This window comes from Motacilla alba, chromosome 10 (assembly GCF_015832195.1).
Source record: "Motacilla alba alba isolate MOTALB_02 chromosome 10, Motacilla_alba_V1.0_pri, whole genome shotgun sequence".
Lineage (NCBI taxonomy): Eukaryota > Metazoa > Chordata > Aves > Passeriformes > Motacillidae > Motacilla > Motacilla alba.
The window spans coordinates 8329623-8357565 of record NC_052025.1 but is presented as its reverse complement, the minus strand read 5'-3'; positions in this window follow the sequence as shown (position 1 = coordinate 8357565).

The window sequence follows — 27943 nt, the reverse complement described above, 5'->3', positions numbered from 1 at the left end:
TTCAAAATTTCTGGGAAAGGATGCAAGATTAGACAGACCTTGCCATGACCATGGGAGTCAGCAAATCTGAGTAAAAGAGGGACTTTTTAGCTGCAGGGCATCATGGCAAATCCAATCCAATCCAAACTAACACACCTGGACAGGCTGGGAGAGGCTGGTACCTGGTAGGTGCACCTGATCCATCCTAAGAAACCTTGTAAACAGAGCATCAAAAATTGGACAGCCTCTCTGATCATGGGGTGCATGTTCTGCTGCACATCCCAGGGGTGTCCCATTGTCTCCAGTCTGATACTCTTCTTGCTAAAGTTCCATATAGCTGTACCTTCAACTAGAAGGTAGAGAGCTGCTCAGGCCCTTCTCCACTGCTGAAGGCTGAAACTTGGTTGCTTTGGGGGCTCTAGGGAAGGTGTGGAACATCTAACAGCAGCCAAGCTGATGTGTCAGATCAAGCATTATGTGACTCTCCCTGGATGCAGAGGGGGAAGATCTCTCTTGGCCTCAGCATTTGTAGGGACAGCATCAAAGGGAAAAGGTAGGAGAGAACCTTTGCATGGAACTGACCCAGGTCACATAAATTAGACATTTGCTCAGACTTGTTCTCTGCAGGAGCACATCTCTTCCTCTATACAAGTCTTGCAAGACTGGTGTCATACCTTAGGCATTTAAGACAGGTTCCTCTGGGGTTTTACATGAAAATCTAAATGATTTTTCCTTAGTACATGACCTCTTTCTTTTGTGACTGACACTTAGTATTCCAAAAGTCAAATTTAAAAAAATAGCAGGGAAAATACTTATATGAATGCAGCAGCTGCCAGGTTGAAAGGTAACATGAAGGAAAGATTTAAACACAGCAGTGAATAAGAAGTCAACCCCATGCCTAAGCCAGCAGTGCTCACCCCAAATCCTGGGGCTGCAAGAAGCCTTGTCCTCAAGGGGGAGGAGAAGGTTTGAGCCCTCTCTACCTGCTGAAGACATCACAGGTGGCAAAAGTCACTATTTTTCCTGCTTTCCCTCTGCAGCACTTACACTGGAGTAAATCTGGTGTTTCTGAAAGGGAAGGGCCATCATTTGTTCCCCTCTGCCCAGAGGTTTATTTTTCAGGAGAGACTCAGAGGTATTACAATCAGTGGCAGGCACATCAATAATGCTTGCTTCCAGCTGGCACTTCAGAATTCCCACACTGTGGTTTGTGGAGTTTATAGGAAATTTGAGATCCCAGATCTTCTGCACATGCAAGATGATCAGTAAGGAAAACTCCCAACTGAAACCACAACGGGTCAACTTCAGGTAGCAAAAGAGAAAAGGAAATTGCAACAAGCATTATCAGTGCTGAAATTAAAGCTTGGGCATAATTCACCTAATGACATATATCAAGGTGTGTAGATAGGTTTTTATTTCTTCTGTTATGATTTTTCCATCTCAAACATTTTGTATGTCTTTTCGAAAGTATAAAGGCTGACCACATCATAAATGGAAATTCTGGTCAGCTTACACGGTCCAGCACTTCTGTTATACCTGTTGACTTTTTCATGAGTTGACATTTAAATAGAGCAGATTTTAAAACAAAAATACAGAAAGTGGGGATGCTTTAAAATACAGTTCATAACTGTCTCATTACTGCTGGTGCAAGTGGTTAATGTAGTGATCCATAGTGCTAATATTTACATCTCAATTATTAAACCTTTTAACCAGCCTAAATGTGCTAAGATTTGCTTATGTTTAGGAACGCAAAAGTAGATCAAGATAACACGTCTGGGTTGAAAAAAGTTATTTCCCCCAGGTACTGTTCTGTCTTTCCCATGGATCCTGATGACCCTAAGCTAATCACTACTTATAGTAAGAGCAATATATTTGCCTAACCATTAAAAATTGAAACTTTAAATTTACAGAGTTTGCAGACAGTCCCTGGAGTGTTCCAGGACACTAAGGATGAATGCCAAAGAAGAATTTTTTATCTCTCCTTTATCCCTTCTTCCACTCTGAAACAATCATCAATTACCCTTATCCACTAGCACCATCTCATCTAAGTTCATTTTCAAGATGAAGTTTCCTCGTTGGATGGTGGCTGTCCAATCCTCTTTCTGTCCATCATGGGCTGCTTTAGCGCTGTCCCCAGATTGACAGCCTGAGAGCGAATCAATAATAATTATCAGACTGCAACCACAGCGAGCTGTGTAATTCTGTGATGGGATAGCACTGAACAAACAGCCCCACATCTACTGCCTCAGCTTTAAATATGTGCCTGTCCATTTAACTACTCTGATCACGTGGCTGGTAGCAAGCTCTTGGCCTTTTTTCCATGCCAAACACAAAACCTTTAAAAATTGCCTGCTACTCTAATGTGACCGTGCCATGTCCTGCCTTTCACTATGCAAAAGCATTTGCCAGCAGATGTTAAATACAATCATGGAAAAGAGTGACACAAGCAAAAAGGAGGAGTAGGCCAGTTTTCCTGGATGAGAGCAATGTGCCAGAAGAGACTCGAGAGGCATTTTGCACACTGTAAATGACAAAGGTCTGAGGGTTTTTCCATATGGCAATAATATTCCTGGCTCAGCCAGGATGCTGCAGGCATCTTAGCCTCACTGCACGTACATACACGCAGCAGATGCTGCTCAACTGCCCTGGCAAAGAAGCAGCTGGACCAATGCAGAAAGAGGCTCATATTTGCCTGGGGAAAACATGCTGGGCATCGACAAGGTAAGGGGAGGCATGTGCACTCTCTGTCATATAGTCTAGGAAAAAAGAAATGAGTACATATAGAGGTAAATTGGCACTGAAATAGTTTCCAGGTCAGTTTTGATTCTTAAAAGCAAAACTAATATTCTGGAAGGTACATACTTCAAGGTATGAAATTCAGGTGTAGGAGAAGGCACAGAGTGAAAAAAGCACTGGTCTTAAAAGAATATTTTTCTCATGATCCAGATGTTTAATAGAAGCATGAAGCAGCACAAAGTAGCACAAGAAGCAACAAAAGCCTTTATGTAACCATCATGTGGAGATTGGTAGGCTTGTAGGGTGAAGCCCAGAAACTGAAGACAGAAGAATGAAAAGGGTACAATAAATAAATAAGAGGCACCATCTTTTAACCAACTGTTAGAAATGTGAAATTAAGATTTCTTAGCAGGTAACACGACTAATTTCTTGACACAAGGAAGGGAAAACTTAAAAAACACATAAATACATATGGAATTACTATACCATGGTTTTACTAAAATGGTATAAGAGAACCTTTATGAAATACACTTCATAGGATGTTTACAGTAAAATGGCTGCAAGCTGGTTTTTATGCTGAATTTCAGATGTTTCTTGCAGTGTCAAGAAACCAAGCCAAGGTTTCATGATGTGACAGACCAGTGTGAGGACATCTGAAAGGGCCAAGTGCCGAGACCAATCTATATTATTGACCCCACAAATGTTAACATATAGCTGGGGACAAGTGGAGATCTACTGAAACATTAGGCAGGAAACAAGACATCTTCTAAAATATATGCACTTATGAAAGATATTGAATGTTAAATGGAGAGAATTCATCATGAAAAAAGAAATTCAATAAATCTTAGCCAACAGCTTGTCTTCTCCAGAATTAGGAGGACACGTAGAGTGTGTTTAGGATCTGTACACCGGATACTGAGAGAAAGAGTGATATGTTATCACAGCAAACCAATAACTGTAAGGCAAAGAGGCCTTTCCAGAGAAACCTTAGAAGCAACTTCAACAGGGCAGTGAAATCTGTACCAACAGCACAAGGCAGATCAAAAGAGGTGGTCTCCATAAATGACAGGAGATTACAGGACCTTTACAGGTTCTACTAGAAAATTAGTTGAGACTTCCATCAGTGTATTCTTGATCTATCAAATATTAAAATGTATGCAAAGCTTCCAGTACTTTTATTCTTACAAGATGAAGGGTACGTTGATGTAAAGTAGAAACAACATTTTACTTTGAGTCAGATGGGGCCAGTGACAAAAAACAAAGTCTGCACTTTTAAGTATTTATGATGATTTTATATTAATTTATCAAATGGATTATGGAGAGCTCCAGCACATGGGGGTCAATAAATAGTTTAACACAAATAAAGCAATTTGAACTGTAGTTCAAATCCCCTCTTGCTGGATTTTCTGGCTTTCTGCCTTGGTCAAATTCCCTGATTCTATGACCAAGTGAAAAGGTAGCTGAGTTATTGCCTGGTTAGCAATCAGAATAAAAACAAAGCCTGAGAAGAAGCTTAGTGCTTCACAAGGACGCAAGGACAGTGAAAAAATGGCCTAGTCAGTCATAGAGCTGAAGGTCAGGATGCAGTCTTGAGTGTTATCTACCATTGCTAGATATTGGAAATCCTTATAAAGAGTCAGAAAGGTGTTGCATATTATGTGAGAGGTTTAACAGCAGTAAAGCTATTATTGCAGGAGCAATTTCTAAAAGCCTAACAGAAAATCTAACTCTTCAGTTCCAAACACAAAACAAGCTTATCATGCTTATCATTGAATTCCCACTGGAAGATCCCCAAATTCTACCTTCTCTTGTGTTTTTTTTCTCTTTTATTTTCCAGTGCCTTTTTTTTTTTTTTCCCAGAGAAGTGCTTACCTCCTTCAAACATACAGAGCTGCTTACTTTCTACTGGTAAGGAAGAAATTAAATGAAACAACCCAGAGGCAGGATATTAATGCAGAGTGCATTAAAAGAAAAAAAATTATGATATGAACAGGGTAGTGACTGATTTATAAAATCAATCAAATACTTTTGGCTTGATGTCATGTTATAAAAAGAACAATAACCCTGTTTACAAGGAGGATGTAAATGATTATGATAAACCACTGTTTTCCTATTATTTAAGGTAGGCAATTTTTATTTCCTTTTTTCTTTCATATTAGTAGGCAGTAACACAGTTGTTTCATAATATCAGTTGAATAATTATTTTCTGATGATAGAGAATTTAATGCACTGCTGTAGTTAAAAGCTCTGTCAGCAGAAATCCTGAAACAAACTTTCAGGCATCTCTAAGTAGACAAAAATTCAATATTTGATTAAACTTGAATTTTGTCAAGTTTTAGCAAAGAATTAAATATTACAAACTGGAACATAATATCTGTAGGTTGCGTTGTATAGCAGTAGATATCAAGGCAAGCATTTGAGACTGAATGTGAATGTGTTATGTGATAACTGTTTTCCTTCTCACATGCATGAAAACAAGCTGACAAATTTTCAGGCCATTTAAAATGTAACTGCTCAAGGTGTGTCTGTTAATTACAAACTTGCCAAAGGTTATTTCTAGTGTAAAAGAGGATTCTTTTATAGTTTGCCAGTTCTTATAATTACAAGGTAATACCTGCTCCTGATATTTCAAATCAACACTTCAAGCCCTTTTACTTTTTAGAACTCAATAAATCTGCACCAATAGCCGTTACTAACACATCTCCTTCAAAACACTATTTTGTGGGATACATGCAAAAGAGATTTATAAAAAGGAAATAATGTAGTGGCACTGGAAATTTTAACAAGACCATAGGATGTCCACACAAAAACATTCTGATTTCGTAGGTCCTGTGATATTATTGTCACAATTGATAGCCAATAATAGACATAATCTTCACTCTGGTCTGAAAATTTGTCTCTATCTCACCCGCACTAGTGTGGAGGTGAAAATATGCAGTACAGTTCCCTTGCATAGTGATTTTTGTCAAAAACTTCAAAGGATTATAAAATTCCTCCATTGCTTGAGCAAAAGACAGTAGAAATGCAGAAAAATTCACAAATCCTTGAAAGGAATAATGCCTAAAAATCTATCAAAACATCAAAATTAGGGACTAGAGTGTCTTCTTGGATTTCTTGCCTACTCCTGAACCACAGAACTAAGATGAAGCACGATTGTTTCTCACTGTATAACCTTATCACCCTCTGTGTGGCTAAATGCCAGCTGTAAAGTCAACTCTGAGCATTCTTTCATGGCAGGTCTTGGTCTAAGGTATTCCCTCTTTGAAATACTTTAGGAGATTGGCTCTTGCAGAGAACAGAAATCAGACAACCAATGCATCCTACTTCAATGGACTTTGGAATACAAAAAAAAAAAAAAAAAAAAAAAGGAAAAAAAAAAGGAAGTTACACGAGGATCCTATAAATACCCAAGATGAGGAGAAGCTGGATGAAACTCATTTTCACAAGTGACAAGAACCACTGAAGATCCTTCAAGAGTTGGTCTAGATAAGAGAGGGAGCAGCAGAAAGGTTAAGGCTTGGCTGAAATAGACCTAGAGAATGGACTGCAGGGAATCATGCCAAGACATGAGGGGGTCTGAGAAGACAGCCTTTCCTTTTCTTTCCTGGAGAATTCCCAGGTGACAATCAAGAACCACATGTGGGCACGTGGGGAGAATGGGATTTCAAACCTGGAACTGCAGTGAACACCCAGAGTCCCTCCCAGCAGATGGTGCCTGTTTTGTAACTCATGAAGCAGGAGCATCAGGGACACAGATGAAGCTCCCTGTGACCCCTGTGCTGCTGAGGATGGAGACTGATGGGGTGGGACAGTCAGTGACACGGGCAGGGAGAGGTGAGAGCACACAGCCAGTCTGCACTGCCTCCTCTGCGTGTGGCAGCAAGGGGGAAGCTCAGCATTTAAAAAAGGGCCGAGGAACAGCTGTATCATCTTGGTTTAATGTATGCACTGTGAAAATATAGCTAGAGAGAAATTGCCTACAACTGATTTCAGCTTCTTCTCTGTATTTCCTAGCATTTCTTCACTTCTTATGGTGCAAATTTTCACACTGGTACAGCAGAGCTCGATCAAAAGGTAATATTCTAAAATTATTTCACACCATCTGGGACAGGATGTTGACATAAACGTTGTTAGTAAAAATTATCTCCTTCTATTTCAAAGAAGATTAAGTAAGCTCTAACAGAATAATAATGTGATATAATATTCTAAAGAGGAACATTATTTACATGATGTCATCACAGAAATTTTAGCAATCTATAAAGTGCTGTCAATCAACAACTATTATACAGATGTACTTGAACTTCTTGATGGGGTTTAAATTGGCAGATGTCTTGAGACAAAAAGCCCTAGCTATGTTCCACTATCATGCACAATTCATTCAGGTGGTAGGACAACAAAGGATTGCTTCTTAGCCATGAAGAATATAAAAAGTTAATTAAATTCTTGTCAGTGCTGAAAGCACTCCTTTCAAATTAAACTTCATTGACTACCCGCCTATACTTACATAGTTAAAATTAGAGTATATTAAAATAATTTATCAAAATAAGCACGCAAATACAAAATCAAAATTAACTGATTAAAAGTCCATTGATTAAGCACATGCAAAATGTTGTTAATGTAATAAAGAAGAAACAGTACCATTTATAGAAAACCTGTATGCTGCCATTTAGCTCACATAGGCTTTTGTTGGCAGAGCATTTATACTTTTTATTAGCTACTGTTGCCTTTGAAAGCTAGCTTTGATATGGCTGTACAAAAATCTTATCACCCAGACTTCTTTTTATACTTCAATTTTAAATTCTTGGAGGATATGATTTGACTCCATAACATTGCTTCCCTCCCTGTTGCTGATAGAACCATGTTATTAAATAAAAATTGTTCTCCATTTCTATTATAAATATTTTTCACGTAAACTTTGCTTGAAGTTATCTTTGATACTGTCCAGGTAAGTGTTGTCAAAAAAAGAAGGGGATAATACAAAGCAAACTCGAAGTCTAATAAAATACTAAATATGTAATTGTGAGCAAAACCCATTTTTGTTTGAGTATTTCAGACTCCTGACTGTTTCAACTCAAATGGCAGAAATGTAGCTAAGGAAACAAGAATGTCAGTTTTAACTTCCAGCTGAGATAAGGTCTGAAGACCTAAACAACTCCAAGAGGTTCCTTTTGATTCCTGTGGTCAGCATGAGGTGTTTGTGAAGGTGATTCCAAAAGGTTTTCCTTCTGACTCAGGCAGGTCAAAAGGGGTGTCAGTCCTCAGTTACTTTCAGTGAGATTTGGAGTCATCAGTCAAAGATAAGCTCTGCATTCATAAATTAGAAAGTTTGTGCTCAGACTTGTTTTTATTCTTCTAATCTGTGAATCTGAAGTCAGATGTTATTGTGGAACCTCATTAAATCCTCATATTGCTTATATGCTGTTTTTCTTTTCTATTTCTGGCAATGTTCTACACCTGGAATAACCCATGGGGCAAGAACAGCTTTGTCATTTCATGTGATCAAGCATCATTCTGAAAGGCAAATGCACAAGGTGCATCTTTGGTTGATTTCTGCAGATTTCATTTATAAATAAATAGTCTTTATGCAGCTACAGCTTTGCAGTGGCCTTTGACTGAGTTGTGTATGAATAATTTCTCATTATTCGTACAGATTTACTCATGGTAAATACTTGATGATGTTGCATAGGACTCAGTAAAACTACAAATAACCTTTCTAAAATCCAGGGAGATATCCTAGATTTAACCTAAACTAGTATTTCCTATCAAAAGCAAGTTGGAAAATCCCAAGATTTGCAAAGAAAAAAAACAGAAGCTGCTTAGAACTTTCAGGTTTAAGCAGCAGCACAACATCTGATGCCTACACCACTTTTTCTCTTTCAAAACATGACTTTCTATGTATTGTTTCATTTGTTGACTTGTCTGAATTATTTTATAAACTCATACCAACTGACAAAGAAAAACCACAGAGAAAAACTAGATTAAATTGTTTAGATAGAAAGAATTCCATTTAAGCGTAATTCCCCCGATAGCATTAATTTGGTAAAAGCCCTGGTACATGACCCAATCCTAACCTTATATTGAGCAGTCAAAGATAGCAAAAAAATTCATTGTCAATTCCAAGTTGCAATTGCGCTTGTTTGCCACCAACAAAGGCACCTTATATCGCGTGTGCAAAGTAACTAATAAGTGCCTGATTGAAGTTTTGACTTCTATTAGTCCAGCCAAGGCCAGAGCAATTTTCTGGGTTTGAATGTCCAGGGTTTAGTTGGATTCCCTTGAGGATGAGCAGGAAATACTGCTAGACAAAAGATGCTCTGTGGCTGAACTGCTTCTTCTGCATTCAGTGCCATTGCACTGCTCCAGCTGCTCCAGCCAAGCTACTAATAATGTTTTTGTATGTCAGCCCTGGCTCCCAATAAAGACAAGGACATTATTCTTAAATGACATGAGAAGGTGTGATAATCAAGACACTGCATTCAGTCCTGGTGGGGATTTGGATAGTGCTACTTCTCCAGATTATATCACAACCTTTTGTTCAGGTGCCACAGTAATACCTGGAGTGTAATTTGCAAACAGGCAGATGAAAATTAACAGCATCTGTGATGCAATTTTTAATGTGTTTGGGCATCAGTGAAATGATAACCACTCTAATAGAGAATGACTGATGATTCTAGAAATGTTAGGCTGATCAGTGAATGCACAAACCACTCACCTGATTCAGAGTCTGTGTAACAAGCACTGACTTCAAAGGGATTTGAATCAGACTTCCAAGATTTGCGATGTTAACTGTGAACAGCCCACACTTCACTGCTATTGAAAAGCATGGTCATTTTCAGGCAACCTTCTCCTTTCTTATACCTTGCAGGGTTTACAGTGTATTGCAGGTTATTACTTGTTTTTATTAAATCCACTTTGAAGCCTGGGGCTAAATCCTAAAGTCCTTGCCCAGCCGTTCCCTTCTTCCCCCAGACAAACATCCCCACTGCCTGCAACGGGAGCCTGAAATCAGAGGAAGTAGAAATAATGGAACCTGCTTAAAATTTAACATCGGCTTTTTGTTAACTGTTTTATCATGCTGTACCTTTTTCACTGGATAAATGTCTTTTATAGTGGTGTTATTCTTTATGAGCACTAATAAGGAGGGGAGGGATTATACACAGAACTTTTTTACTTGTTCTCTAAATTCGATCATGAAGTGTTTCCACCAAAGCAGATTTTATTGAAGCTATTACTTATCTTGTGATTCAGCCAGTGCAGACCTATAAGATCTGCAAAGTTTACAAGGTGCTAAATAATACCCAAACCAACCAGATTAGCTGAGATAGATGTCAGGGTAATTATAGTCAGTAATGCCTCTACAGAGTCCAGAGTGTTCAGAATGGAAGACAATGTTTTATATTTAAAGGATCAGATAAAATAAGATATTGTCTATCCTTCCTGGAATCAAAATTGAATAAGAATTGTTTATTAAAGCCTGAAATCCTGAATTAAACACTAATTCCTCTAAACCCACTGGAAATCACTATTATTAGGCCATTAACACACGCAGTGCTCCACCTAAGAACAGAGCCACAGTGGTAAGGAGTGCTACAGAAGCAGCTGTTGTCTGTCCTGAGCAAGCATTGTTGGAACAAATGAGCCAGGACCTCCACACTTTCCACAAGAATTATTTTGAAGTTATTTCCATAACTGAACTCCTTTCTGTTCTGTAGTACTCTGAAGCCCTCTCTCTCTCATCCACCACAGCCTTGTGCCCACGTCACCAGTAGCTCCCAGCATCTGTGAAGTGTCTGAGGACCTGTTTTAAAGAGCAGAACCTGTGTGTGCAAAATCTGAGTGCTCTGCCTCTCCTCACCACTGAGGGTGGTGCACAGGAATTCCCTAACTGTCCCACAGTGCACAGAAAGTACCTGTCAGTGCCAAGGGCTGCCTGGGGAAAAGGAGAGACTCGTGTTTTCCACACAATCTCTTCTGCACACACTGCACACGAGACCCCGCTGGTGGTCCCAGAGCTGCTGTGTGCCTCTGCGTGGAGGGTAAAGAGAGACAGGCCACTCCCCTCAATCAATAATTTCCCTTGCAAAAAGGGGGTTAATGACACTGAAGGAGGCTGATTTCCAGCAGGGAAAAGTTCTTTTTTATGCTGAACATAGAGACCATTTAACGAGTGACAAATCTACGATAAGGAAATTGCACAGTTCTGCTTTGGCTGAAGTAACACCCAGGTGAAACATACACTAAAAGGAAAAAAAAAAAGCACCCAACAAATGAAAATCCACATCTTTTCCTCATTTTTAAAAAGAAATGTTTGGATTTCCTTGAGCCTAGAAGAGTCTGTTCATATCACCTATTATGAATTTATTTGTGCCTGGGTATAAGGGAAAGAGAAGACCCTTCATTTCCATACCAAATGGAGGGGACATGAGGGAGATTATTGCACAAGCCCTCTATACCTGCTGCAGTTACACCCAAGCTGTAATAACAGGATAGACACATACAGGCTCAAAATTACCTACACATTTTTTAATGAATGCCAACACCTTCAGGGGAAATCAGAATATTTTAATAGACAAAATCATTTCAGTTCGGTGTAGTTACTACAGAAGCTCATCACTTGCGTGTCTATCATGATGCTGGAAATCTTTTTAAAGAAGCAATGATAAGTGAAACCATGAATAGAATGGTTAAAATTGAACCTCGTCAATCAGCTGATAGAACAGAAACATGCCAGTTAATTTCCAGAGGCCTTTAGGCACGTATTTATTACTTGATTTCTAATCAAAATTATATACAGAACAGGAAAAAGTCAGACCTGCAATTACAGGTCTGTTGTGATACAAAGCAAGTCCAAAAAACTATGGATAATTGCAGTTGTGCATTTCTAAACTAATATACTTACATGCTGCCAAGACTAATAAACTTTATTTGATTTCTGGATGCAAAGACCAATGATATATGTTAACCTGGTATCTGATTTTCAGCAAGGATACCTATGTACTATTTAACACTGACAGTTATAGATAGCTTAGCATTTAACTGGAGTCTCCCTTGACCTCAATTACCACATTAAAATATTGTTAACAAATTTAGAGTCAAATTGGCATTTATTATACAAGATTAGGTTCACTCTGAGTAATTTACATATTGTCATCAGGTCTGCCAACTGCTTACATCTTCATGTAGTTCGGGGAAAGCAGCCAGTGTTGATATCATCATGGCAAATGTGATGACAAATAATAAAGTTTTGCTCCTATGACAAAGTGGAATTTTCCCTTTGACAGGGAATTCCACCCACAAAAGCTATTATCCTACTCACTGCCTGCATCCTTTGAACAACAATTTAAAGAATTTATATATATATCATGAGGAAAATTTCCATAATTTTTGACCCATATGAACAGTTTTTCCATAGTTAGAAGTGGCATGTGTGACACTGTAGCCTGATGCTTTTGTGGCCTTTTTGTAGCCTGATTGTTTTGTTATGTATTTCATAACAAAAAAAACCAGTTTCAACATCAGTACTGTGGGTAACATAATACTAAGCCTGCTTCCCATAATTTCACATGCTTTTGTGGTCAAGGTGACACATGAAAGATGAGAATGAAAATGTGCTCACACTCATGTGTGAAATACATGAAAAATAAAATACATATGCATGTGTTTCACTTGTGCCTCTTAGATTAACAGGTTTTCCGATATGTAGAATTGATGACCGTCTCCTGTTTCAACCTATTTTTGTGCCCTTTAAATTTTAGTCATAAGGGAATAAGTCACAGAGCATTAGTAATCTAACTTTGATCAGCCTTGGAGGTCCCATGGGGAAAAGCCATGAAGCCTCTGCTCAGTTTAAAGTCAATCCCTAATCAGACAAAATGCCTAATAATTTCAGTAATGATTTTATAAGGACTCAGGGATTTGTTCTACTCTTACTAAGCAATGCAGAAGAGGGATCATAGAGTATTTCCAGTTTGCCCTCAATCTAAAAGGATATTTAGTGCATTAGGGAAGATCTCATAAGAAATGCTTTCTTAAAGGCAGATTCGGCAGTCTGGGAGATTTCCAAGGTATGTAATCCCTTTAGCAGAAACATCAATTTATCTCAGCATGCTGTAAAAACCATAATAGCAAACAAAACTACAAATCCAGAGATCAGTTTCTGCCTGATATTCAGCCTTAAGTGTTTTTTGAGACCTGCAGACACTGACATTCTTTGGTTGCTTCTAAAAATTATTTCACTTGCTTTCATTGTAAATCTTTGAAATTGCATGCAGCTCTATGGCTGGTCTTCTCAAACTGCTCATATCACAGCTGCATATTTGCAATGCTTTCATTGCTTTCATTCCAGCTTGCCCAGCTTTGCTGATCTGCCATTTCTTAATCTTGCCTGCATTTTTTTTTTCACTTCTTAAAAGGAAAAAGGGTTTTAGGGTAAACTAAAGGGAGAAACTTTGTATTGAAGTTCGTAGAGGTTCTCAAAGAACTTAATCTGCCCGAAGACATTTTCTACATGAATCAGTCAGAATCTGGAGGCCTTTTTGAAGGAGAGTTATCACAAAATTCCCTGTAGACCTCTCTACTTGTAAAACCCAAGATGCTCCTACTACTCCTGAACTACAAAAAAAACCCCCAAAATAAGGCATATTTCAATTCCAATTGAGCTACTGACCCCAAAAGACACTCTGTAGACTTAAGGAGGGTCTTTGGGTTTAGAACTGGAGTAATGCAGGAGTTTTCCTAGAAAGCCTTGACATTAGCCAAATCCAAAATACTTCTTGCACAGAGATAGGTTGAAATAACTGTTGCTAGTTGCCTGGGGGTCTTTTGCTGGTTTTTGGTTTTTTGTGGTTTTTTTGGTGGGTTTGTTTTTGTTTTTTGGTTGTTTTTTTTTTTTTTTAATAAGGAAAATGAAAATATTTTGAAATAGTCATTCCTATTACATGCTTAACATTTACAGGTTTACACAAAAGTAAGATTACATGAATGAAATTAGAAAATTATGCAGATATTATAAAAGGTGAGAAACCCCTTTTTATTTTACAGCATATTCTGTTTATAATGAGTCAGAACCCTCCAACAGCCTCATCTCAAAGGGCTGTGTTCCAAGCTATGTTGAGAAAAAAATCAGGCAATATTCTAAGTAGTGAAATTTTTTGAGTAATATTTGACTCCCATAAAGGACTTGGGGAATTTCTGACCCATCAACTAAAAGAATTTCAGATTCAGAATGTGTGAGATTGTCAGTTTGGTCTTACAACTATTTTTCTGGCCTTCCTTAAGGACAAGACTGGAAGTCTGTGCAGGTTTTTCACAATCATATTTACAGCCAAGCAGGACATCACAGAGTCAATGGCTTGTTCCAGTTAGGAATTCCTGGTCTTCTGGAGCCTGGGAGACTTTGTTAATTTGGATAAAATGCTTTAAGTAGTGGTCTCTGTGCAAATAGTGGCCAAAGGCACTTTGGCATATTTCTGTTTAACTACAAGGAGGTAAACTGAAGTACTTTCAGAATATAGTTTAAGCGAGGAACATTAAGAATGAATGCCACAGTAACTACTTTCCTGGAAACATATACTAATCACTGGTGACTCGACTGACCTAGTAAATTTAGTAAAATACATATCCATACACAGGAGATGTACTGTGCTACAGAAACCCCCACTAATAGACTCAAACCTCAGGCTCACCTGGACCACTAGTGCATTGCCAAACCTACTGCTGGCCTCAGCACTGAGGCTGTAAATGTGACTTGGCAGAAAAATTGCTTCCTGTGAGCTGCAATAGCTGCAACAGCACATTGCTGGATCCCAAACAGAGTACACAAGACCTCTCTGACATTTTTAAAAAGTACCACCTTCTTTGGTGAGCAGAGGACTGGAACTCACCAGCTGAGGCTTTCTCTCCCAGGATCCCATACAAGCAAACTCCCTTCAGTTTGGAGTAGGACCCAACTGAAGCAAGTTTAGGCTGGGTTTTGCCCAGCAGGGTTTCCCAGTGGATTAGTAGTCAGCTGCATTATTCTGGATTCCCTCTTTCAACTAGGCATTTTTCACAAATCCTTGATCACTCTAGTCCTTGGGAAAGCTGATGTCCTTGTATACATCTTGAGATTGCCAGTGGAATTTAATGTGCTTGCTGAAAATGCTCATAATACAGAGCTTAAGTGCCAAGTCACTACAACAATGGCTGGTGCAGCATTGCAGTAAGATTTATTGCTTGCTATTTGAAATGTGAATGTGTGCCTCCACAGCCTCTGAGGGACCAGGCAGTTCTTGCACAGTTATAGTGCCATCCTATACACTTCAGCCTCAAACCTCATGTAGATCAACAACTCTTACTATAAAATGCCAGTACATAGTAACAGTTGAGGCATAAACTTTAGGCAGTTTAAGAAACTTCCCTCACTCTTTAAATATATCTTCCAAAAGGAAAAGGGTCCTAAAACATACCCTATAACTTGATCATTTCAAGCCAGTAGTAAATGTCATTCCAGGGCCCAAGACTCTCACAGAGAAAGCTATTGCAGCAATCTGTGGACTGAAAGGAAGACAACTGGTTTTTCTTACCTTTTTATATAAAAAGGTAAGAAAAACCTTTTTTTTTAAGACAACTGGTTTTTCTTACCTTTTTATATAAAAGACTTCAGGGTGCATCACAGAATCTTTTCAATTTTATTATAAAACCTCATTACTTCTTTTTATTGCAGACTTAGTGGAGCCTTCTTGTAGAAATTAATCATATGATTAACTATGAGATGGTCTTTTAATACTGTATAAACCATATATTGCTAACTGTCCTTCTTGACCCTTTATTTGCAACTTGGGTATTCTCATAGGACAGAAAATAAGAGACAAATCAATGCAATAAGATATTTCATCCAGGGCTTCCTGCCCTACCTTAAACTCACATTATTTTAAATCTTATTATGCAGGGAAGGTATGGGATCAAATTCACAGCTGTCAGAAGCCATTAGAGTCAGTGGAACTCTACCTGCTTATCCTGCCAGGGAAGCTGGCCAGCATCATACATTTTATTCTTGATTACCTTAACACCTTAAACAGGGGAAGTTTTGCAATACAATGGAGATAAAGCATCTCCAAATTAAAGACACTGCCCAACACAAGATGCACAAACTTCAGAAGCAACGAGTGCTCACAAGATGCTGCAGACAGAAGTTATCAAGAGCAGCAGTATTCAGAACAGATGAAATGGGAAAAAAATCTCCAACCCAGACATAAGTTCTGCTGTCCCTGGAACTCCTATATCTATGTGTGAGCCGCACAGAAGCAGCTCTTTTCATCTGCTTTACCCTTTGAGAGGCAGAGCTGCTGTTGCCAGTGTTGCAGGAAATCCAGTCTGGAAATGCAAAATAGATTTAAGTGTCTCTCTTGGAGGAGTGGCACTGAACGAGCCCATCCCCACCCCACAGCAGCTGTCCCAGAACCCTCTTCCAGTCCTGATCATTACCCAGAGCTGGAGCATTTGTCAGCCTATTAAGTGAAGCAAATGTCAGCCAAGATATCTGCAGCACCTGAGAGCTTTTTTCACAGCTTGAAGTCACAGTACATGAACCTTGATGTGGAGGCTCTAGAGACTCTTTGGGAAAGGGATTTTGTCATGTATTTACACTGAATCCTGGGGCCCAGGCAGTGATGCTGCAGCCCTGCCACCTTCTTCCCTGTGCTCCAGGCATGTGGCTCTCCCCAGAGCACCTGGGCATGTTGAAGCTGAAATTCCATTTGAATTGGAGTAATGTTTTCACTCAAGGTGAAACCCTCTCCAATAACCCCCAGAGCCTCTGAGGTTACTTTTTGCTACTTCAGAAATTCTGCAAGACTCTACTTGCTTTAATCAGCAGCTCTGCCTAATGGCCAAAACAGTCCTCTAAGGGAAAGAAATGAAAGAGTTCTAAGACTATTGAATATTTTTCAGATTTTTTCCATTGGGTCAGCACAAGGAATTTTAGGGTTTTAGTGCTTAGGGCTTTAGTTTTTAATTGTAGACATTTCAATTAGAAATATTTCATGAAACACATGTAAAATTTATGCTAACATTATTTAAAAAGAGTTTATATCCAGTGTACTCAATTGAGGATTTATACTGACATGTTTCAAATATGATTTTTCAGCATATCTCAGTTTACAGATTTGTAGACTAGCCACACAAGTCAAAGGTATGCAAGTATCCACGAGCGCAGATAGGTGTGTGCTTAGATGTTTGTGCCAATCTACCATGAATTTTCTCTGACAAAAACTTAAAACACCTACATTCTTTTGTAAACCTGACCTGGAAAGTGGAGCACATCACTGCTCAGCACAGATTGTGTCTGAGAAAAGTACTTATAAAAGCCTTTAAAATATTAAGTTAGCTATCTGCTCTTGATGTAATGTTGCAATAGAATCTGTGATGTGCAGATATTTAGGAGCTTCAAAACAGTGTAGGGAACAGTCAGCAACATTATTTCTTCTCTTTAGAACCAAGTAAAATACAAAATAATGACTTAAAATACTGCCTGCTAATCTTCAAACATTTGTGCATTTTCATAGGACTGCAGGATTCAACTGGGCTGAAATGCAGAATTTGGAGTGGGCTGGGTACTGCAGTGAGAGCCAAGACATCCCTAGAGGGGTTCAGCACCTGGCAGGAGGAAAAATAATGTTCAGCATGTGGGTAACTGGGGAAAAAAATCAGCCTCAGGAGTGGGATTCTCATCTTTCCACAAGTACAAAACAGGAATATCTCTTCTGAAATCAAGCAAGGTTGATCACAGAGAGAGGAAAATCAGACTTTGATGTATCTAAATATAGACCCAACATGGATTACTTTTGCAAAAACCTAGCTTCCTTTACTTTTTACCCAATGGAGACTGTATCCAAACCTGCTGCTCACCATAATGTGCATTACACAGAGATGTGAAAGCTGATGTGAGGGAATCTGCATAGTCCTGGCAGTCTTCTCCAGTTTATTTTAGTAGATTGCAAGAGAGTCCAATATTATCCACTTCAGTATAAACTTGTCTTTTTAGCTATTTCTACAATGAATAAAGTGTGTGCCTTCTACTGCAGTTCAACTCAAATCCATCTATCATTTTATTGACCTGCTGAGGAAAAAAATGTCCCTTTTTCCAGCTCACAGATATGAGTTCTTCATGACCACAGAGCAGAGACATTGCTGAAGATATTTTGAAAGCTATAGATGCTTTCTCGTTGTGTAACTACATCATGCTAAAGAAAAAAAAAGGGGGGACAAATGTCCTTACAGGAATTGTGTCCTGCAGAAAACAGGAACTTGGTCAAGGATAAAATCCTTAGTATAAATTAAAGAACCCAAAAACATAGAAGAAACCCAGCAGTGGCAGAGAGCCCAGCATAGGAGCTGAGCATCACATCAGATTTGCCAATCCTTTGCTCTAGAGCAGCTGAGCCTGGTTTGTGCCCAAGGCACCACGTGAGGACCTGCCCCACTCCATTTGCATGGTGCGTCTGCAGCCACAGATCCCCCAAGCTCAGATTCACCACAGACTCTTTCTTTCTTCCTCTTCACCCTAAGCCAGCTCAACCCTGCCTTGGAAAGGCTCTGTGGGCAGGGATTCTCCAGGACAATGTGGGATTCTTCTCTTGTGGGAGGAAGAGTCTCCTGTGTGGGGGGGAAGCCCCATAATCCCACTGCAGCAAGCAGTCCACAATGCACCTGCAGCTTGTGGAGCTCTGTCAGGCAGAAGTGAGTGACTAGAGGCAGTTTGTGAGATTCAGGAGATTTAGACATTTTATTAACCCAAGCCATCTCCTTTACTAATGCAGTGTAAGGAATATCAGTTGGCCATAGAAGACAAAACACACCTTTAATATAGGCCAGTTGGCAAGAGGTGACATGATGTTGCACTTTGTTAGCAACACAGACTTTTCAGCTGTGCTCTTGCTCCTTGTTCCAAATTCTGCATAACTCAGCTACTGAAACATTTTTAAGTTTCCAATGCCACGAATTCTTTTAGTATCTTCCAAGCTTGGTGACGTATGTTAAGTTTCTTGCCTATAAACCTTTTGGGGTTCCTCCCTAGTTTGGTTTGATAGATGGGTAAGAACATGTGACAGATAACACAGAATCCAGGGCTTTGACGTTACCAGCATTAAACTTGTGCTTTACCAGTAATGAAATCCCTAGCCCAAAATGATACATCAGCATTTTTCATAGAATGCTGCTGAAGGGAGACAGGGTATTAGTCTGAGTAAGCTGTACAATTTGTCACAATTTTTTTGTGTGCCCGTTTCATTTTCCTATCCACCTTTCCATACAGTCAGTAAGGAAAAAAGCATATCAATACTTTTGAGAGACGGATATTTATGCTTGCAGGATATTTAAATATTATTGGAAGGGGACAGTTTTATTCCTTAGATAGATGAGTATCAAATCAAGAAAAAGCTAGATATCCAAATTGTCTGTACTGATTTTGCTCTTTAGATAAATCTAAGTTTCCTTATAAAGTCCTGAAGTCCAGTTCCTTCTATGGCATGAAAACACTGTTTGTCCCTTTAAAAGCAATGATCTTTTGGCAGCAATCCTTAAATTCTAATTAAAACCCTTTTGTTTGATCTCTTCCCCTTTTTCATTCCCAGTACCTGTCTTTGAGATTTTTCCTAGCAGCATCTCTCATTTCTGACAGAGATAGCATATGGCTGGCTGAGAAATTCATCTCCACCCAGCAGTACCTTGTACAGTGGGGAAACCCAGGCTGTCTTACCACTGACAGAGAAACCTCAGTTTTGGGTTATGTCCCTCTCACTGCCTTTGCTATATTTGTAGTTGGAAAGAAAGGTACAATTTGGAGCTTAAAAATCAATGGTAATTTTTTGGTCTTTGTACAAATTATCTTTAAGTGAAAGACTCAATTTCATCTGATATCATACTGATTGGAAATCCATTTTTACCAGCAAAAGTATTTTTAGGTGTTTCACAAACTCATCCTTAAAGACCCAGATCCCAATTGTTTTACAGGAGAAGAGCATTTGTCTCCACATACATAAAGATTCAGATCTTAAAAATACAAAAAAATCAGAAGTGATGTGTTGATGGAAATGTTAACTAAGCTTTGAATGACTGGACATCTATCCTGTTGTAGATCTGTGAAAATAGGAGAAAATAGGCACAAATGTGATTGTTTCAAAATCTTTCTCACTACAGATAGTGCACAGTGCAACACAATAAATACACTGTGTGATCTCACTGAGAGGAGCAGTGACAACATCACACACACACATATAAAGATATATTCCAGATATCAAGTGTCTAGCTGGCTGGCACACACTCCTATCCTCCCCTGCTGCACCAGTCTTTCCAACTGCACTAGAAATTAGGGAGTTGAACATATAAACCCATCAGTTCATCACTTCTTTCCTGTTCTTTTAGCTGGAGTACAAGCAGGAACCAAATGAACTGCTTGGAAGTCTTAGATTCTGAGCCAGCATTATGCTCACATGTCTCCTCAGCAGCACTCAAGGCCATACTTTTTAAATGTATGTATTTGGGACCCAACTTCAAGATAATTTCCTACATCCTCTGACCTTCTTTAACACTTTTGCTTTGGCTCCACCTTCTCTGATTCATAAAAGAAAACACCTCACTTTTTTTCTTTCTTATTTACAGAGCACACCTTGTTTTCCCATCTGCTGACTCTCACTCCTCTGCCTCTCTTCATCTCACCTCACCACTTTATTTTTATTTAAGGAATACTTACATCCACTGCTGTATTGTCCTTCTTAGTTTGGTTGAGCTTCCCAGAAACCTCTGGAATGCTAGAGAGGGATTCCCACCTAAAAACCAGTTTAAAAGCCCTGTTTTGTGTGATGCCAGCCAGGCCCTCAATAAAATGAGTTTAGGCCTATGCTGAGATGCTGCCTGATGTTCTGGCCCAAGGCATCTCAGCCCCTTCAGCCTTCTGCTGGCTCCCTGGCTGGACATAGCACCAAGCAAAGGGTCTTGGATCAGCAGTCGTCCATCTTATGATAAGACAGTTAATAGTGGTCTAAATTAGCCTCAGACGTGCCATTGATTTGGTGATGCTATATGATCTACGTGGCACTAGAGCATATATCTATCTCCAGATGGCTTCAGTATTTTTTTTTTGCCCATTCCAGGATTCCTCACTCCCCCAAATCTTTTTCCTCTAACTTACAGAATACAGGTCAGTTCAATCCTTCTTTATAAGTCATACTTCCAAAACCTTAAATCATGCATTTGTTTGCCTTCCACTGCACTTTTACAAGCTCAGTCAGCAATGTCCTTCCTGTAATACATTGCAGAATTGCAGATACTCCAAATGGAACCTGACTAGCGATTTTCAGAGTGGCAGAGTAACTGTAGTAGTATCAACACACATTTGCTTGCATTTGTACTTCTGCCAAAGTTTCCTGTTCAAGACTGTATTTGAATCTCTGGTTTCCCAGAGCTAGAAAGGAGCTGATGCATCTCTGAATGCAAAAGCAAATGGCATAAGCCATAATGGCAGGGATTCCTTCCCAAATACATTTCTCCAAAGTTGGCAAATTCCCTTTCAAAGTAATTCCCTTGTCTAATCCCTTACAAGCAAACTTAACATACTGAATATATCCACAGCAGTGATTTTAGGTGTTGTAAGAAGCATCAATATTAAATCAGTAACATTCATACCCAGTTAATCAAATGAATCCAGAGCCAAAACCTCAGAGTGACTCTAAGGGCTTCTACCCTCTTTGATTTCCTATTCTTTGGATGAGATACAGACTACAATCTCTTTAGTAAAAATCCCTTAGAGAACTTTGCAACAACCCTTCAGTACAACACTCTGGCTCAAATCCATCTGCTATAATTATATTTCATTATCAATAGCCTCTCCTTCACAGTCTTACTCTGCCATTCTGTAATACAGTCTAATACCCAATGCCTAGGAGCTGCTGCATAATACCTTGCAGAGGGCATCATTTCAATTACAAGGATATTAATTTAAACTTTGCTTAAATTGTTGTTTAGGGCAAAAATATACTACGTAGGAGCACTGCTAATGATTATCACCTCTCTACAAGATTAGCTCTCTGTGGATGGGTTAACTGTTTAGTTCTGTCAGAGATTACCTACTCCCCACAACTCCCAAACTTGATACAAGTAGGGGTTCTACACAGCCTGTGTTTACCTGTTGACATGGCATGATGCCTGGCTGCTCACAAGTTGGTCAGACACTTCCTCTAAGACATAAGTTTCCAGGGAATATGAAAGCTTAGACAGGAGGCCTAGATAACATTTAAGTGCCATCACTTTTACAGGAAATCCTTTCCACTGTGACAGCTCTGCCACACTGGTGTCACATCCCTCTTTACACTTCATCACGCCTGTTCACACTTTGGTGCATTGATGAATCAATTAAAGCATTTTCTTGGCTTTTTCCCTCTCCCTTTTGCATCAATATGGGACAGTTGGCTCACAGCATGACAAACTTTCATATCTAGATTTTCAAACTTTTCCTGGAAGCTAACAGGAATACATGTTCCACATGTAAATTAACCAGTACAGCGGGATGACAGTAGAGTGTTTCTCTGGCTCTACTCTGTTTTCTTGCAAATTTTACAAAATGAAGACTCTGGTCTCCCAGAACTGGTAGACTGAAAGGGAGTATCTGGTTCACTTTTTATGACTCTTGCAACAACTACTACTATTCAAAGCTAGTATGTTTGGATTGTGTGTTAAAATACTATATTCCTGGTGTCTGCTCCAAAATTTGGAAATCTTAATGAATACATATTAAACACTCAACCTAATTTGAGTTTGTGATATAATTGACTTGAATTTCAGGAGTTATACATGCCCAGAAATCCCAGTACAATTAGAGATACTTCAGGTACTTGACAGCTTGGGAAACAGCTTCTTCTACCTAGATGCTGAAGCATGGGATGGAATTTACATTTAGGTAACCATGTTCAAACATGTTTGCATTATTGAGGTTACCATGCACATACCAATGTAAAACATGCACAGCCTTTTAATATCAAGTCTATGGAATGTCCAGTTTTCATAATTATCAAGATGTATTGTCATAACTCTGTGAAAATTAGACTAAAAAAATCACCACCTTCTCAAGGTTTTTGAAACTGCTTAAAGACAGTCACCCCAGAGAACTCTGTCTAGCTGAGATTTTGTCCACTTTTGAAATTGTGGTGTGGAATCTCCCCCAAAGGGAAATGAATGAGTCTCAGATCTGCTGCTCTAGTCCTGGCCAGTCACAATCATTGAAGAACCAGCTCTAGAACTGGCAGAACACAGAAACAGGCTCATCACCTGTTCTTACAATAATTGAAGGAAATATATGTCCACTCAAGTTTGGTATTATGAGTGTCCGCCCCAAATTATATTAGCCTTGCCCAAAGATTTACCAGTGCCTCAAAGCTCACAAAAACTGCAATGCTGAGACCATGACAGTACCTTTATAAAAATATGCAAAGTTATCCACTAATTACTTTGAATGTGAAATCCTTCACTAAGTAAGAAGCAAAATAAAATATGCTCTTTGAAGACAGCTACATTATCCTTTAAATAAAATGATTTTTAAGCTATACTTCTCTTCTCTCACTATATGGGAAGTATAGGCCCTTCATAAAAGTGTTTAATACTACAGTTTTTCTAATCAAAGTTGACCTATTTACTAGTAAGTTTTCTATGCATGATGGGTACAACCCACAACATGCAGCTTTGCAATGCAGATTTAAAGATACAGATTTTATCCTAAGCATAAATAAAACTGTTACGTTAAAACATTAAAATCTTTCTTAACCTGTTGCAGCTGCAAAGAGGCATTCTAAGCCTTTCCCACAACACCTTTTCAAGAACACAAGGTAAAAGAAATGTATTAAAGCTTCTGTAACCTCTAATTCACAAAATTAGGTATTTCCCAATTAGACAAGAAAGGACTTCCACGAAAAGTGACATGTGAGTGTTTACTTTCTGTTTAAAGACTTTTTTGATTAAAAGATATTGAAACAGATAACACAGCAAAATTAGTTTTTGCTGTGATGGTCAGGTTAAGGTTTATGCTGTTGCTAGGATATACTACCCTATCACAGCCAATCTTGACGGTGAAAATTGGTGCCTTAATTTCCCAGTGGTCCGTGCTACTTCTGACTTAGGCCTCAGTCTGGTTAATCATGCTGTCATTCTCACTGCAGATTGCCTTTTGACATCTTCATCTGCAAAAAGATTCTGTAGGCAAGTCTGACTATGGTGAGTCAATTCAGTGATTCACTGGTGGTCAAGACTGAACTAGTGGTCCAGTTTCTTGTGAAAGGAAGAGATTCATGAAAGGATGAGGAATGCAGTAATTGAAGTTATTTTGCTTGGCAGAGGTGGCCAGTGACCATGCTTGAGCAAAATGTAATTGAAGCAGTGATCACATTTGGGTCCTGGTACTGCTGTGTCAGGAGCCATTGACACTGTTACAGGAGTCAGGAGACGGAGTCTACCCCTGCTTGTGCTGATTTAAATAACAAAGCAAAGTTGGTTCTGATTTACACTTGAGAACAGAAGCGAGCATTGCTCTTGGTATTTTCTTATCTTATTAATGAGAGATCCTGTTCAAGATATGTGTATAAATAGTTCAGACAATTTAATTAAAATTCCCTTCTCAGATTTTGCTGTGATTTCTGTTATACTGTTCATAATGCGTGATCCATTGGTGTAATGGATCACCTGTATAAATTCCTGCACAAAGTTGCAATTGACTCCCTCAGCTACCTACACATTTGCCCCCTGTAAGGGAGTTCCGTGGTGTTGTGAGATGTGCCCAATAGAGCATGCCCTGCAAAGACATGCCTGCTGTCAATGCTGTTCAAAAGCCTTTCTGAGGATGAGTGACAGGTGTCTTTGCCTGAAGAGAAACATAAAAAACTCTGCAAGATTCAAACAAGGTGGCTTCTAGCAGGCTGAAAAGCAGGCATCTGGCTGAGAAATGAAACTAACCGGTATATTATACAAGGTAAGAAATTAATTCAGTTAGAAAATCAAAACAGAGGCTGTAATTTACACGTAATTATATCCAAACCACATGTTCGTTGGTTTTGGTTTTTTTTCCTAAACATGTTATTGCTTTCACTGCCATATAAGTTTAATGTGTCCACAAATTACATTAGATCCCCATTTCCACCAGAGAATTCGAGTAGATGTCAAAATTATACCAGTGGAGAAATGCAACAAAACACTGTAGTGTTTTGCTATAGGTAGGAATGAACAGGAAGCATTTTAGTATTTTGAATAATTTATTGATGCTTTTGAAAAGCAGATGTGCTCTCATTAACACTGTCTCTCTGCTCTCACCAGCAAGATTTCTTCTGGTGCCAGTATTCTACTATTTTTTCCCACAATTATAAAAGCAGACCACTTACTACAGAAAACTGCAAAGAAACAGTACAGTCAGCCTTGCAGAAGATTTCTCAACAAGTACTATTATGTTATTAGACCAGAGCAGAAAGATCATCTGATGCTCTTAGCACCTTCCTTGATACCTGGCATGTATCCTAGCTGTGAAGATATCAATTACTGGTAGGGGAAAAAAATTCCTTATTTGTAGTAAATCCAATGAGTCAAACTCTGCCATGCTTGCTTAGTACTAATAGCTTCAGTAAAGGCACCTAAAATTAAAATTATCTTTCTTTCAGAAAGAGGAAATTACCCTCAACGTAACCTATAGAAGAACTTGAAGTTTCTAGAAGACACCATAGCCCAAATGAATCCGGCTAATGTAAGAGCTAAAGGGAAGTACAAAGAGTTACAGGATACTAGAACAGGAAAGTGAGCAAGGGCTTGGTTGGAAGTATGGCTAATGAAATAATTCAATTTGGAATATATAACCCAAATTCAGAATGAAACTCAAATCTCAGTATAAAGATTGCGCTTTACAAATACACAAAGGGGCAAATAAAACCATGCGTTTTTAATAAAACATAGGGATCTGCTTGGTCAAAGAGTTTCCAGAAAGGATTTCCAGTTAATATCATCATTATAATTGCTCTGCTAATTCATATCATCTCACTAGTAAAGGCTCTGCTCCTGTCTAAAGCAAGGCTAACACCAGTATTGCCCCTCACATGTAATATTCACACACAGCACATATGCAGCAGTGACATACATGTACTAAACTCCCAAACCAAGTGATAAATTGCATTTCTCCAGCACCTCTGATCGCCTCACCTGCACTCTGCCCACTAATCCATCTTTGCCAGGACTACCACTAACCTTCCAAACCTATCAGTTGCTAGCAGACAACCATCATTTTTTTCAGATAATAACCTGCTAAAAAAAATGTTTTCTTCCTTCCTACAAATGAGGAATTTGCCCCCAAAATGTATTGGTCTGAGGTTCAGGGCATTCTTGGAGCACTGACAAGTTTAAAGTCCAATATCTCAGAACACTTGAAGGTTAGAGTGGAGTACTTTATATAAATGGGGAAGAGGCACAAATTCACTCCCCTAATTGTTCAGTATAGGCTTGAGCAGATGTAAAAGTTTTTATTTTAGCCGTGGTTGATCATAAGATGTCAATTTTTCAATTTGCAGTGCTGTGAGGTACAGAAAGGCTCTCAGCTCATAATGCTTAAATGTTTAAATGCTCTAAAGTTAATTATTCAGGTTCTCTGCCTTGAAAGGCCTGTAAGATTAAGTTCACAACACTGAAGAAGGTCAGCACAAAGGAAGTGAAGAAAAGGGTATACACACACACGAGCCTTAAAAATTGCAAAATACATCTACTGCTATGTGGCCCTATGCTTTACCAGTCTGAGTTTATTCACATCAAATCAACTTCAGGGACATCTGAAGTCTGTCACATGCTTGAATTTAATTTTTTTTTCTTCTGTGCCATAAACAAAATACCAGGACACACTGCCAACATTTCTATTAACTGGGTGCATGCACAGAGAACTACTGAAATCAAGGTCTGTGCTCTGCCTCAGTGGAAGGCAGGCATTTTATATCAGGAACTTGGGCTAAGCAGCACATTCCTCCATTGCACAGATAACACTCAACCAAAACACCAATGAAACCACTGCCTCCTTTCCACCTCTGTGTAAGGGACTGCGAGGGAGGGATATAAGACGCTGTAAAACATCAAACTGCCTTTAAGCACTCCACAGCTCTCACACACACTCCTAAGGAAAGCTTTGTCTGTCATCTCTCTCATCTACAGCTGGTGAGTTAGCAAGGTCCAGCCAGGTGTGAGACTGGGGGAGAAGCAGAGCCACACATGCAGACCTGGCAGACCCTCAGACCACTGGGACAACAGTACTAGGCATGACACAATTAACACTATTTATTTAAAGACTGGAACAAAAAAGAACATTAAGTGCCAGAATCAAGTATTCTCATGACTGTATTTCAGATCATACATGGCCAGCATATTTTACTTATACCTATTTCTACAGAACCCTCGTGTGAGAGTTACATGCAGATCTATACCCGCTGGGACAATTCTATGCAGTTCTTTGGTTTTGCATAGAGTTACTTAAAACTAATGTAAATCTCAGAAGAATGTGAAGGTCTTGGTAGATATGGTCCCCTTCAGAACACCTATATGTAGACCTGAATTCTACAGTCCTCCATCTGTTTAATTTTAGTGAGCGTTATGTTTTCATAGGACATACATTTCCACAAGATACTGCAAACAGACCTTATTTTATTTATCATGTAGGAGGGAGCAGCTAACAGAGCTGGGATTCACACCTTGGGATCAAAGGAGCATAGATATTTGAAACCTGATGCCTATACCACTAAAATATCTGCTCTGGGGCATTCTCCGTATGTTTGCCCTCTCTCCTCAAACAAGTTATATTCTGTAATAAAACCTTTATATTCTCAAGATTTCTGAATACCATAAATTTACCAGAGAACTCTGCTTTAAAAGAAAAAAATCTAAAACAATGAACTCTGGAGGGCATTGATTGACTTTTAATAACCTTTCCTGGGCTTCCACATGGTAGCAGCATTAGGCTTAGTCATGGGGACAAAGACATGTTTATATTCCAAAAAAAAGAGTAGGTACTTGTGGACAGACCTTAAGCCAAACAGAAGGAAGGGATAAGAAATCAGTGACAAATAAACATTTTATTTGCTGATTGTTTAAATAGGAGTTGCTTGCAATTACCTAAGTTTTAATGGTTTACTAAAGGAAACAAAAATTTTTAGCTAACACTTTGCTTTATTAGAAGTGAAGAGGGTTGTAAATG